Genomic DNA, 11080 nt, shown 5'->3' with positions numbered 1-11080 from the left:
CACCTTTTAAAGCAAAATGTGACCTGTGCACAATGTTTCCATTCACAAAACTTGCTCTGGTTCCTTTTCAAGTGCCTCGAGAGGCAAGCTTACAATTCCTCTCCTCTAAAGAACACTTTTCTTTGGAACACAAACCCTATGGATAGTTACTCCCATCAAGTTGGTTCAGCTTAATATACTAATTTCTAGGGGTGGGTACATGCAGTTAACAATTACAGGGGTGGAAGGGTTATAGCGGTCCTAGGAGATTCAAGTTGTTTTACGCGATATTCTTTTTAACAGGGCTGCAGCTCAGAACTTCAGTGACAAAAAATTTGGTACACTAAGGGATCCGCTTTATAGCTACCTAGGTCACAAAGTTAACGTAACATTTAGGTCAGACATTTTACAACAAAACGCTATGTCTCCACCTGTTAAAAAAAACCCAACATGAAACGAGAAAGGAAAACTAGCTCAGCTTTAGTGCCTAAGGTATCACAGTAGCAGACACTTAAAAGTTGAAAGAAATCTTATCTTTCCTTTAAGTACGTATTGTCACGCCATACGTTTTCAAACTAACACAAAAATAAAAAAATCCTTGAAAATATATGGAAGGGAATGAAGGTAAAATATTTAACACGTGTACAAGCCACCCTTCAGGCAGAGCTCAGCCTACTTCTTCCATGCATGATGTGTCATCATCCCCTTCGAGGGGCGGCATCTCTTCAGTGACAGTAGCACCGCTGTCGTCAGCAGTGGGGTCATCTTCATCAACACCTAGACCGAGCTGGATCATCCTGCAGATGCAGTTGGCGTGGGTCTGGGGGTCCTCCAGACTGAAGCCGGAAGACAGGAGCGCGGTCTCGTGGAGCAGGATGACCAAGTCCTTCACAGACTTGTCGTTCTTGTCAGCTTCAGCCTTCCGCCTTAAGGTCTCAATGATGGAATGGTCAGGGTTTATCTCCAGGTGCTTCTTTGCCGCCATGTAACCCATTGTTGAGTTGTCTCTTAGAGCTTGAGCCTTCATGATTCTTTCCATGTTTGCTGTCCAGCCGTATGTGCTTGTGACAATGCAGCAAGGGGATGTCACCAATCGGTTTGACACAACCACCTTTTCTACTTTTTTCTCAAGGATGTCCTTCATGATTTTGCAGAGGTTTTCAAACTTTGTTTTTTTCTCTTCCTGTTTCTTTTTCTCTTCTTCATCTTCTGGAAGTTCCAAGCCCTCTTTGGTGACTGACACCAAAGTCTTGCCCTCGAACTCCTTTAGCTGCTGGACACAGTACTCGTCAATAGGCTCGATCATGTAGATCACTTCTAGGCCGTGCTTGCGCAGCCGCTCCACGAAGGCCGAGTTTGCCACTTGGTCCTTAGTCTCACCTGTGATGTAATAGATGTGTTTCTGGTTCTCCTTCATTCTTGTGCAATAGTCCTTGAGAGAAACCATCTCATCACCAGAAGCAGATGTGTAGTATCTTAACAACTCGGAAAGCTTCTTCCGATTTTGAGAGTCTTCATGTATTCCAAGCTTAATATTTTTAGAGAACTGCTCATAAAACTTTTTGTAGTTCTCTTTATCTTCTGCCAGTTCAGTGAAGAGTTCTAAGCATTTTTTGACCAAATTCTTTCTAATAACTTTCAGAATTTTGCTTTGTTGCAACATCTCTCGGCAAATATTGAGAGGGAGGTCCTCAGAATCCACAACACCTCTGATGAAATTCAGGTATTCAGGGATTAGCTCCTTGCAATTATCCATGATGAAAACTCTGCGAACATACAACTTAATGTTGTTCTTCTTCTTTCATGGTCAAAGGGAGCATGTCTTGGGACAAAAAGAAGGGCTCGGAATTCCAATTGTCTTTCAACTGAAAAATGCTTCACCGCCAAATGATCCTCCCAATCATTAGTCAGGCTCTTGTAGAATTCCCCGTACTCTTCGTTACTAATGTCGTCAGGATTCCTGGTCCAAATAGGCTTTGTCTTATTCAATTCTTCTTGATCTATGTACTTCTCCTTAATCTTCTTCTTTTTCTTCTTGTCACCATCCTTCTTTTCTTCTTCTTCTTCATCAGAACCAACGTCTTCTATCTCAGGTTTGTCATCAGACTCCTTTTCTTCCTTTTCTTTCTCTTCCTCTTTGTCTTCCTTTTCTTCAGCCTCATCGTCGCTGACTTCTTTATCACGTTCCTTCTCCACAAAAAGAGTAATGGGGTAGCCAATAAACTGAGAGTGTTTCTTCACAATCTCCTTTATTCTTCTCTCCTCCAAGTATTCAGTCTGGTCTTCTTTCAGGTGCAAGACAACCTTTGTTCCACGACCCATAGGTTCCCCTGTGTCAGTCCTGACTGTGAATGAACCTCCTGCACAAGACTCCCAGGCATACTGCTCATCATTGTTATGTTTGGTGATCACCGTCACTTTCTCAGCGACCAAATACGCCGAGTAAAAGCCAACACCGAACTGGCCAATCATAGAGATATCTGCACCAGCCTGCAAAGCTTCCATGAATGCTTTGGTACCAGATTTGGCAATAGTACCAAGGTTATTGATCAGATCAGCCTTGGTCATTCCTATTCCTGTATCCACGATAGTGAGGGTTCGATCCTGTTTGTTTGAAATGAGGTTTATGTGCAGCTCTTTCCCGGAGTCTAGTTTACTGGGATCTGTCAAGCTTTCGTATCTGATTTTGTCCAGAGAGTCTGATGAATTTGAAATAAGCTCCCTCAGAAAAATCTCTTTATTCGAGTAGAAAGTATTGATGATCAATGACATCAACTGGGCAATTTCCGCCTGGAAGGCAAACGTCTCAATCTCCTCCTCCTCCATCGGCTGGTCTTGGGGCTGGGTCTCCTCGGGCATCTTGGCTACAGGACTGCAGGAGCTGCGCAGCAACCGGACGCAGGAGCAACTCTAGTCATCTATAAAGTCTTTTTACAAAGAAATTTTTGAGCTCACTTTGAAATTTTGAGAGTACATGTATGTACATGGAGGTGTGTGTAGGTGTGTGTGTGTGTGTGTGTGTGTGTTTCTATATGAGAGAACAATTTGGTTGAGCCTTGATCCAAGATATAGTACAGTTTAAATTCATCTAGTACTATTAAAGAAATATACTTTACATCAGTTTGATTTTATCAAGGTAATTTATTTGGCCCTCATACCAATGTAGGAATGATTTACAATGAGTGTCTTTATCTCATAAAAAAACTAAATGAGTTTTCTGCTTCAAAAGTATTTAAATCATACCAGTTGCTGCATTTATGCAACAATTTATGCTTTCATCAGTACAAGCATAATATCAAAATCAGTTTATTTTTGGTATCTTTTCTACATGTTCATTGTTTATAACTCAGTTTAATCTAATTACTCTTTGTTATATTTTCTAAGCCCAGTTGTATATTTATAACCAAAGATCTTATCTATATCACCATTATCATTAATCACTTGTGAATTACTTGGCTTCTTATGCGTTTTTATAGCCTCCATTTTATTTGCTGTCTGATCTTCCCTCAGAAGTAGCGAATCCAAGTGTTTTCAAGTTAGTAAAGCATTTTCAGTAAAAGAGTTCAAAACCCTATCAGTTTTTTCTGTATTTGAGCAAATAATCTTGTACATTTTTCACTATTATGATTATAATTATAAAACAATTTTGTTGGCTAAATAGTGAAAAATTAAATTCAGTAAAATTCACACAAAAATAGTAATGAAGCAGTAAAACTTGGATTTTTTTTAACAATTAGAAATACCTTATCTCTTGATCATAATTGCATGTGTGTTTTTTTTGTCATGGTGACACCAGGGTTGTCACATTTTCCTTTTTATTTTTGGCTTCTGACAGTGACATATCTTACAAAATATGAATAGATATCACGTGTCAGAACACAGTTACATCAGAGAGCTGGGTAGGAGCTGTTGCTGACAGATATTAGGGGAAAATAGAGGCTGTTCAACTTGAGTTTAAATAGATTTTTTGGAAAATAACACTGCAACAATATAAAGGGCACTCTGAGGCTAATTTAATTAGTTTAATGTAATTTAAACTATTTTTGTAAATTTTGATGTTATGTCAATAAGGTTTGAAATCTTGCAGTCATAGATTCTTAAGAGTTATAAGGAAGGTATTTGAGAAAATCTTGTCCAAGTTCCTTAACATGGTGTTGAAAATATGGAGAAGTTGTTCTTAAGCTAATGAGCTGTAGGTGTGAAATTGACTTGCCTAACCTTGAGCAGGGACCAGGGAGTCACCATAGTCTCAGGTATTTGCTACAGTTTCTGCCTGTTGCCCTGAGAGTCACACGCTTTGCCTACATAGAGCTGGTTTCAGAGGTCGTCAGGGCAGTTTTCTTCCAGGTATCCTGAAAGCCTCTTACACCACCACTTTCACAGCCTTTCCGTTGGTTGCATGTAATAAAGTTCCTATAATAAATCCATTCTCCTTGAAATACCTAGAGTAGTTTTTTTTTGTTTGTTTTTTTCTGAAATAAATGTATCTTAACTCTATTTGAGTATGTGTCCCGCAATTCATTGAAAGCAAGAACTGGTTTTGATTTATTGGAGCTTTAGTTAGAATACTGTAAATGGAAAATATAATACTGTAAATGAAGCAGTTTGGATAGAAAATGTTGAGTTTAAATTAACATATATGAAACCATAATAGGACTCTTTGTACACAAAATATATATATGGATTTTCTGTAATGTAAACAAATATAAAATGTATTTTGATATTTCATATTACCAAATTTTCAGGATCAACTATTTTTTCAGTATGCCATTGAACTTATTTATGTATATGTATGCATACGTACACATGCCATGATGTATATATGTGTAAATATGTATACACATATATAATTTTATTGGATAGTTACCATGGACCAAGAGGCTGTCACAAATTCTTTTTGCTTTGTTAACTCATTTAATTCTCAAAGCAATCCTATTTGTATTTTCCTATTTATTCGTTTCTGCATCTAAAGAAATTGAGGACCACACAAGTCAATTGAAATTTCTAAATTAACATTTCAAACAGAAATTAAAACTATTCTATCTATCTCCTAAAAAAATGCTCTTACTCACCAGGCATACTACCCCTAATAATGGCTTTATTGGTAAAGAATTTATTCCCAAATTTAATTATTTAGGATTAGAGTCTATGTCTGATATTTATTTTATCATGTTTTCTACAGACATTGTTGCTAGTTATAAAATATATTTGGAGGAGATTTATTTTACGTCTGTTAGAAATTAAAATAGAAGAATGTTTGTATCCATTGATAAAGAAAAGGAATAAAGACAATAAAAAAGAAAACCCCTCAATAACAGGAACAGTAACAACAGAATTCTAATTGAAACTGTATATGAGAAACTGAGTTAAAAAATTATTTTGAAAAAAGAGATATTAAATACATTATTCTTTGAAAGTTTGTATTATAACTTCTAATATATATTTTGAAAACAGGAATATATTAATCTCATAAAGAAATGTGGGTTTAGAATGCATAGACCTTAGACAAATAGAAAGTCCATGGCAGTGTTGTTATTTATATTCCTCTTCTCCATGGTATTTATAGGAGTAAAATAATGTGATACTGGAAACGCTGAGGATAAGAATCAGTGGAAACATTTCTGGAGGAAAAGCACTATCACAAAAGAGACATTTTACAAGGACCTCATGTCACCTTCAATGGCACTAGCGCTTGAAGCTACCATTGCTTCATAGCCTGTCTCAACCACTTGTAAACTAGTCCAGTCATAGTGGAAATTGGGAGAACAGAAGAAGTTACAAGCATCGTCTGTTGGCTACTTATGTAATTTTTTTTTTGTTTTTATATCATCCAGTGTTCTCTCCTTAACCTTCCATTGATGCTTTGAACAATGCTGAAATTCTAGACACCTGCTCCTTGCAACAACAAATCCAGGGCTCACCATATATGTGGGACAATATACAGAGAGAAATTTGTTGACTAACGCAGCTGCTCTGTCATTTTTCATTAGGAATAGCATCATGTACTTTATTCAATGCAATGTTTCCCTAAGACTTAACTTCACATAACATAAAGATCACAGGATTTTTTTTTTCTCTATTTTGTTTTTCTCATCATCTTAAATGAAAGGACGAATGGCATTCTCTTGTGCAACTGTCCCATGGGTTTCCCTATAGATAAGTATAGATAAGGTTCTAACTTATGCCAACAAGTGCCAACAAGTAAGTGAAAGTGACACAATTATTGGGCTAATATTGACTTTCCTGTAAGTTTTAGATATATATGTATATATGTGTGTATATTAATATATATACATACATATATGTATATATTTATATATGTATATATGTATTATATATATGTAATATATATAATCTGCAAATTATACAAATTATTTGGTATCTAACAACTGAATATGGCAAATTTTCCCAATTTCATGGCTGACAATCGCTGAATTAATGAAGTAACAATTAGTAAATCTTATGTTTTGAGAGTTGAAATCCAATAAAGACAAGAAAATGCTACCATTAGTAACCATAAACATATTGTAGAAGACATGCCTATTTTCCTGGTTCAAAGAAAGCTATGTCAAGAAGATTTAAAGATGTAAAGATACCTAGACATTTTCTGTCTAGGAAAAGTAATGCAGGACATAACATTGTATATTATGTGGAAGAACAGCAGTTTTACACTGTTACATTTTTTTACAAACACCTTAGACTTCTATGATTATTTTAAAGATAATTCAAAAAACTTCCTATTTGCCCATAATTTTATATGTATATATTATAAATGCATATTATATACATTACTTATATATACATATTAAACGGATATATATATATAAACATACGTATGCATGCATTTATATCTCTCTATACATCTATTTGGTTGTTTTAATGTATTAGTCTGAATTGAAGCATAAGGTATGAATAGGGTTTTAACTTGTAAAACACCCTATTTTATTATGTAATTATTTGAGTTAAATTGTATCAATCACAAAGAAAAAGAGCAATATGACTCAACAGAAGAGATTTAAAGAAAATAATAACTAAGGAGTTTTTACAAGATAGTTTATATTATTTTGATTTTCAACTTGTCAATTTTAAAGGTCTTACTTTCAGAAGAAAGGAGAAAACAACCAGGGCTTTTTGTAAAAAAGTAATCTTTACAGGGACAATGAAAAAGTAACAAATGTAGCAAAGGTAAAGACTGGAGCCCTTACAGATTAATGCTTGTTCTCTTAAGGCGCTTGTAACCTGTAGCAGGTGAAAAAACGCTTGGTAGCCTCTTGGGCAATAAGAAATTGCATGCAGAGGGAACCCCGTCAACAGCACTCCCAGCCAAGTCTTTTGTAAACCAACTGGCCCAGGCCAACAACCTTACCACAGGGACAAGTGCCAAAAGATCCACCTAATTTAGTCCAACCCAAATTGCCAATCTGCAGAATCATGAGTTAAATGAATGAATGGTTACTGTTTAGAGCCATGAAATTTGGGGCATTTTATTTAGGAAATTCAACTGATAGACAGCCTATAGATAAATAACAATTCACTGTTGAATCACATTCAAGCTACCAGGATAGTACATTACAGTGGATCCTCACAAGACGTTCTGCACAGGCTGAAGCCAGTATAGGAGCATATATATAGACAAATTTTGCAGCTATAGATATAGATACATACACACACATACACACACACACACACACACAACACTGAAAGCTACTAACATAATACCTTGTAGTGAGTCCTCGCAAGAACTTTCATACAAGCTCTATGTATTACTGGAGTATAGATAAGCAAATTTTTGCTTCCTTGATCTGAATTTCCAAACCTAGGTTTAATTTGCTTCTGCTCAGTCTATTTTCTAAGTGCAAATGAATGAAAGATGCATGAAAAATGTGAAAAATAAGTGACTCAATGAGTTTCAACAGAGGTAAACATTAATTATGTGTCAATCTATTACTCAGAGAAATCCTTTAAGTGTGTAGTTTATGTGTACATATATGTTTATGAGTGTACATGTTTATGTCTCTGTTTATATCTATATCTGCAAAATTTTATGTGATCACAAGCTCATAAGTATCTATACTTCTGATATGAAGATGAAAAATGAAAGATTCAAAAAAAAAAACACTAGGAAATGTGTTCTCATATCTTTTCTACATCTCCTGCTTTTTATATCTCCTTCCAGGCTTGCCTAAATTCATCTTACTTACATTTATATCACGTAACGTCCTTAGATGGTGATTTTATTTTAGAGAGAGATTGAAGTCCCTTCTCTATAAATTTTGAAACACAATTAAATTTCCTAGGTTTAAGAAAAGATTATACATAATAAAGAGGAAGACAGTAGAGTTTGGGTTTTTGTTGATGTATGATTTGTCTAGGCTTCTTTACTATTAGTAAAACTCATAAATAAAAATTATGTTCATCAAATAAACTCATCTAAGCATAACAGATGGACAAAAATGTAAGAAAGCAATCTATGAAAGAAAATATATTCAAATACATAACATTTGGAGCAGATGGTTTTGCCTTACTGTATATTGATTGCTATGATCGTAATACAACTATGTAAATTCTATTATCAAGGAAATTAATTATGTAACATGCCTTTTAAATTAACATTGGCAATCTATCAAGATTAAAGCCATTTCTTGACTTGGGATCAAATTGTCATCTTACATACATACAGAAATTTGTTTCTGGAGTCCTAGGTAATTGCCACTAATTAAGTGTATTAGTAAGTAAAACTGAGCTATGTAAGTGAACTACTTAACATTTAATTATAAACTAATGCAGCACATAACTTCAATTTAATTTAAGAAAATATGAGATCCTGTGAAATTATGATTTATTATTTTATTCATATTTTCAGGCTTGTATTTCATAAATTGATCACTAAGAGTGCTGAGCTCTGAATCAACAAATTAAGGCAACATTTTATTATATTTTGTAACAATTAGGAGTTTTCAAGATATTAAAACTACAGTTTGTCACCACTTCTAAACTGGGAGACTAAGGGGCACAACAGATACTCTCCCCAATCAAATAACCATTTCACTGGTGAAAATTATTTTTAAAATAATAACAAAGGCTAACAATCATTTTAAATCTCTGGAAATTGTCCAAAGGGCATACAGCAAATGGAAAAACATTCAGTCAAGAAAATCTACTTATCTGGGTAAGAATAGCAGATAGATAGCATTTGAGTTGTGACCCACTACGGTACTTCTTGTTTTGAAAGCTCCACCCCAGGACTCTAATTTGGGCAGCCAGGAAGACGGGGACTCCCAGCTTGAGAATATAATGTCATCCCTGGATGGGGCAGTGTGCATGCTATTCTCCTTCCCTCAGCCTCACATTACAGAAGCTGTATTCCATGCAAGAGTGGTAGAAAGAACCAGTTATGCCTTTCCCTGCATACCACCTGCACTCTTAGGTCTAAAGCTCTACCCCAGGTTTTACAGGCTGAGTATATTGGGACTCCAAGGACCCCACCCCATCTTATTCAAAGGATACAGAGTCCATGACAGGAGGAGCCAGCAGAGAAGACTAGGGGCTGCCCCACTCCACCACCCCTAATTCTTCCATCACCCTTCCCCCAGCACACACTGAACACTGCCCATTAATAGAACAGCAGCCTTATATAGAAATGGTAGGTCCCCAACCAAAGCTCTGGTGGGGTAGCACAGAAATTGTGACCAGAGAGAGAGAGAGACACGACTAAAGGCTAAGGAAATCCTTAGGTATGCTTGAGGGGACTGATTTTGTTTTAAACAGAGTAGAGAACTCTATGCAGACCTAAGGGCATTAGTCTAAACTAATGAAGATCTTGGTGGAAAGCAATTAAGAGGAAGCCTTTTCCGTTGACTACAGTGGCTTCAATACTTCCATACTGAATTAGAAGATGGACATCTCTGATAATGCTGGTATCCCCAGTGGGTGAGGTGCACCGTACTCTCATTATCTTGAGGTCTTCTATTCTGGGCTAGACACACTACTGTGGAAGCTGGGTTCAGGCCTCAATAAACACAGAACTTACTCATCGTTATTATTGTTATTCTTCTTGTTTTCTTTCTTTCTTTTTTTAATACTCAATTCTTTATTCTCTCTTTGCTGACACTCAAAGTCATGTATCTCGCCCCCATTATTTTCAAGGACATCAGAAAAAACATTCAATAAAATTATGTACATAAAATCAGAAAAGAAAAACAATAATGTTAATAGTATCATTCTCATAGACTAAGTAACAAGTTTTAGGAGTCTGAGGAAAATACATAGCTATTGGGCACAAATTATTTTATCAGAATATTATCCTGTTACAAGAAACCCGTTTCTTCATCTTTGTATTCACAACTAAACCTGCTTCTCCATAATCTTAGCAACCACCCTTGAAGGAAGAATCTTCAAGTTTCCCACTTCAATTGATAGAGAATCATTACTTTAATGGATTTAGTTTTTCACTGATTGGTACTGGATGTTTGATCTGTTATGAGGTCTGTTATCAGTTAGATTTAGATGTAGAGTCAATTGTGTACAACATATATACTCAAGCTCACAGTTGCTGAAAAGATAAAAATTGATTTCTTTCTCATAACAAGATATTAAGGAAGAAGAGGTAAATTTTAGAGGTAAATTAACTCGGGGTCTTTTGTCTCATTGCTTTATATTCTTAGGTAATGCCTCATGATCCAAGATGGCACCTCTGAAATCCTGCCATCATAAGGCACAATTCTAGCAATAGCAAGGAGGAAGTGCATCATTCTTTTTGCTACAAGAAACTCCACAGACTTTATACCGACTACTTTGCATCCATTACATTCAGAACTTAATAGTAAAGCCATACCTACCTAAAAGTGAAAATGGAAAATGAAAGCTTTGTTCAAATAGAAAATGTTACTGAATCAAAATGGGTTTTGTCTCTAATAAAGATGAGATGTGGTTATTAAGAGAAAACTTATTTTCTCTGACCAAGTCACTATACTGTTTATCTGAAATTTGTGTCAAAGTATAAGATGAGCCCTAAATTTACATTTTGGGGGAAGGAACAAAAGCTCCAAAAATAGTAACCACAATCACATACCAGAGTACAGAATTTAACAATCTGATATTT

The 11080-nt window shown here is 35.5% G+C and overlaps 1 pseudogene across 1 annotated transcript; it reads right to left on the bottom strand.

Annotated features, from left to right (window-relative positions):
* Positions 1-586: 586 nt before the first annotated feature.
* LOC308503414 (heat shock protein HSP 90-alpha-like) lies at positions 587-2860 on the bottom strand (annotated as a pseudogene). Its single transcript has one exon. The product of its transcript is annotated as a heat shock protein HSP 90-alpha-like (transcript).
* Between the last annotated feature and the right edge of the window lie 8220 nt (positions 2861-11080).

The sequence above is a fragment of the Rhinolophus hipposideros genome (assembly GCF_964194185.1).
Source record: "Rhinolophus hipposideros genome assembly, chromosome: 2".
In the NCBI taxonomy this organism is placed as follows: Eukaryota; Metazoa; Chordata; class Mammalia; order Chiroptera; family Rhinolophidae; genus Rhinolophus; species Rhinolophus hipposideros.
The sequence above is the reverse complement of the archived record's forward strand: the minus strand, read 5'-3'. Positions and strand labels throughout refer to the sequence as shown.